The sequence below is a fragment of the Cyprinus carpio genome, chromosome B11, assembly GCF_018340385.1.
Source record: "Cyprinus carpio isolate SPL01 chromosome B11, ASM1834038v1, whole genome shotgun sequence".
NCBI lineage: Eukaryota > Metazoa > Chordata > Actinopteri > Cypriniformes > Cyprinidae > Cyprinus > Cyprinus carpio.
In genome coordinates this window covers 1,128,906-1,132,546 of record NC_056607.1, presented here as the reverse complement: position 1 = coordinate 1,132,546, position 3,641 = coordinate 1,128,906, and the positions used below count along the sequence as shown (strand labels likewise).

Below are 3,641 nucleotides of genomic sequence, written 5' to 3'. Positions count from 1 at the left end.
ACACTTCCTCCAGTGAATAAGTGCATCTTTGTCTCCTGATTCAGACCAGAACACTGTTATCATGGACTCATATTTGAGTTAAAGACACGCTGTTTTGTCTCGTCCAGATGTTGACTGGTGGACAGGAGTTAGTGAGTACTGGGAGGTCATTAGAGAAGATGAGATGTCATTAGTTTAGGTGCAAGGAGAGAACTCGGATCCCAAGAGGACACTGGGACAGAGCCGGACTTGTCTTCAGTGGCTTTCTTTTTCCAGCTCTGGGACTCCCTTCAAGGAGTTGACTGAATGTTTATAGATCCCTCTCTGTCCACAGAGCCCAGGCTCCCAGCAAAACCAGATATTACTATCACCGTCCTCTACTTCCAGCAGTTTGTGTAAAAACTTCGTATCTGTCATAGTTTTCCCTGAAGAAGTGTCACTCCCGGAACTTTCGTTCATTACACAGCTGCACTGAGACACTCTTCCGAGATTAATGCGCAGTTATTAATACAGCAGCTGTGTGAGATGCAGTAAGAGCCAGAAGGACTATGTTTTCATATTCATACTGTATAAACATACATGCGGAGGCAAATTCCATTCTCAGCATAACCCGTTTCTGTTGATTCTGTGACAGAGGTTTGTTTATGCAAAGCAACTTTGTTATGATTCATGGCTATTTCTGCGCAGGTTTCTGTCTGCCTCCGCTTTATCTCGAGTTTAGCACACTTTTAACTTCACTCTCGGATCCTGCTGGGGTTTATTCGATCGATCCTGACAAATGAAACACTAACACATCACTGAACAAACACATTCACTCACACAGTCACCTGAGGATGAGGATGCGCTGCCCGATGAAGATCCTCGGTTAATGAACTGAGGATCTGCTGTAATCTCCAGCCATGAGGACGGCGAAGGTGACAGCGGCGGCGCGTTTCATAATAAGAGTCCTGAGCGCTGGAGAGTCACGTGTCAGTCTGACGCTGAATGGGGCGTTTCATAATAAGAGTCCTGAGCACAGGAGAGTCACGTGTCAGTCTGACGCTGAATGGGGCGTTTCATAATAAGAGTCCTGAGCACAGGAGAGTCACGTGTCAGTCTGACGCTGAATCGGGCGTTTCATAATAAGAGTCCTGAGCGCTGGAGAGTCACGTGTCAGTCTGACGCTGAATCAGGCGTTTCATAATAAGAGTCCTGAGCGTAGGAGAGTCACGTGTCAGTCTGACGCCGAATCAGCGGCGGCGCGTTTCACAATAAAAGTCCTGAGCACAGGAGGAGAGTGTAGGAGAGTCACGTATCGCTCTGACGCCGCATGCAAAAAATCGCGTTTCACAATAAAAGTCCTGAGCACAGGAGAGTGATCATAATAAGAGTCCTAAGCGCAGGAGAGTCATGTGTCAGTCTGACGCCGAATCAGGCGTTTCATAATAAGAGTCCTGAGCGCAGGAGAGTCATGTGTCAGTCTGACGCCGAATCAGGCGTTTCACAATAAGAGTCCTGAGTGTAGGAGAGTCATGTGTCAGTCTGACGCCGAATCAGGCGTTTCATAATAAGAGTCCTAAGAGCAGGAGAGTCACGTGTCAGTCTGACGCCAAATCAGTGGCGGCGCGTTTCACAATAAGAGTCTTGAGCGCAGGAGAGTCACGTGTCAGTCTGATGCCGAATCAGGCGTTTCACAATAAGAGTCTTGAGCGCAGGAGAGTCACGTGTCAGTCTGATGCCGAATCAGTGGCGGCACGTTTCACAATAAGAGTCCTGAGAGCAGGAGGGTCACGTGTCAGTATGACGCCGAATCAGTAGGGCTGTGCAAAAAATCGAATGCGATTTTCATGCGCATCTCATCAGTAAAGACGCTCCTGTAATTAGTAGTATATCTCCAGCACGTGCGTTAAGATCAGGGTTGCCAGGTTTTCACAACAAATCCTGCCCAGTTGCTTCTCAAAACTAATCCAAAACTAGCCCAATCGCATTTCCAGGAGGTTCCCCGATAAAAATTGCATCCCGGGGTTAAGATATACATTTTTTGGCAGGGTTGCCTTGGTAAAATTCACATTTTAGGGGCTAAATATCACGTTATTGGTATTGGGGTCACTTCAACCCTCTGACATGATAAACAACCGCAGACTTGGCAACACTGGTTCAGGTGGAGCGACATTTATTACACAGAGACGTAGTCCACCGACAAGCTACACAAAATCGCTTTCAAAATCGACCAAGAATCACCTGCGATTTTAAAATCGATTTTGTGTAGTAAATGCCAACCAGTGTTGCCAAGTCTGTGGTTGTTTTTCTTGTTCACGGGTTGAAGTGACCCCAATATCAATAACGTGATATTTAGCCCCTAAAATGTGAATATTACCAAGGGAACCCTGCCAAAAACATGTATTTTTATCGCCCGGAACGAAACGCGATTGGACTAGTTTTGGGAAGCAATTGGGCAGGTTTTGTTTTGAAAACCTGGCAATCCTGATCTGAAAGCACGTGCTGGAGATATACTACAAATCACAGGAACGCCTTTACTGAGGAGATGCGCATGAAAATCGCATTCGATTTTTTGCACAGCCCTACAAATCAGCGGCGGCGCGTTTCACAATAAGAGTCCTGAGTGCAGGAGAGTCACGTGTCAGTCTGACGCCGAATCAGGGGCGGCGCGTTTCACAATAAGAGTCCTGAGCACAGGAGAGTCACATGTCAGTCTGACGCTAAATCAGGCGTTTCATAATAAGAGTCCTAAGAGCGGGAGAGTCACGTGTCAGTCTGACGCCGAATCAGCGGCGGCGCGTTTTACAATAAGAGTCCTAAGCGCAGGAGAGTCATGTGTCAGTCTGACGCCGAATCAGGCATTTCATAATAAGAGTCCTAAGCGCAGGAGAGTCATGTGTCAGTCTGACGCCGAATCAGCGGCGGCGCGTTTTACAAAAAGAGTCCTGAGAGCAGGAGAGTCACATGTCAGTCTGACGCTAAATCAGGCATTTCATAATAAGAGTCCTAAGCGCAGGAGAGTCACGTGTCAGTCTGACGCCGAATCAGCGGTGACGCATTTCATAATAAGAGTCCTGAGCGCAGGAGAGTCACATGTCAGTCTCTCAGAAGGAGTGATGTGTAAATCTGACACTGAGTAATGAGCAGCGTGCTGTAAAACTCGTGTCAGCTTATTGATCTGTAATTATAATATTGCTAGAATCCCTTACAATTTACCCTAATTTTATAAACAGGCATTACTTGCATGGTCATTAATCTTTAAGAACAATTTCTCCCCTCAGCAGTACTTCATTTGGAACAATCAAGACATTGTATATAAGAGAAAATCTTTTCTCTATTTTTAGTAGTTTTTGTTTTTTAGTAATTGCTTTGAGAAAAACATTTTGATTATTTCCCAGTTATTTAACTCAGAAGAATTTTTATATAAATTAGATTTTCCAATAACTCCCAAAGTATTCTCCATTGTCATGGACGCTATTCCTAAAGGAGCTGTTATGCCTTTAAGGGACTCTGAGCACTTTATTTTTATCTTTAGACCCATTTGAAATCCCAGTAGGAAAACTATGCTTTTTGTCACATCCTTCATCACGTAATTATAAGATTAGATCGCTCTTTTAAAAGGGCTTGCAACAACTCCATATGTGGTGTCTTATTGGAATAATGTGGTTGATCATATTGATTGG

General features: G+C 45.0%; 1 protein-coding gene across 2 annotated transcripts in view; it reads right to left on the bottom strand.

Moving 5' to 3' along the window:
* slc11a2 (solute carrier family 11 member 2) overlaps window positions 1-962 on the bottom strand; it is a 16,513-nt gene extending 15,551 nt beyond the window's left edge. The window contains exon 1 of one of the 2 annotated variants that reach the window (XM_042733513.1): window positions 807-962. The gene's annotated coding sequence lies outside the window, so the exon portion shown is untranslated. Of the gene's footprint in view, window positions 1-798 lie in introns of both variants that reach the window. The other variant, XM_042733514.1, reaches the window with a different exon arrangement.
* Between the last annotated feature and the right edge of the window lie 2,679 nt (window positions 963-3,641).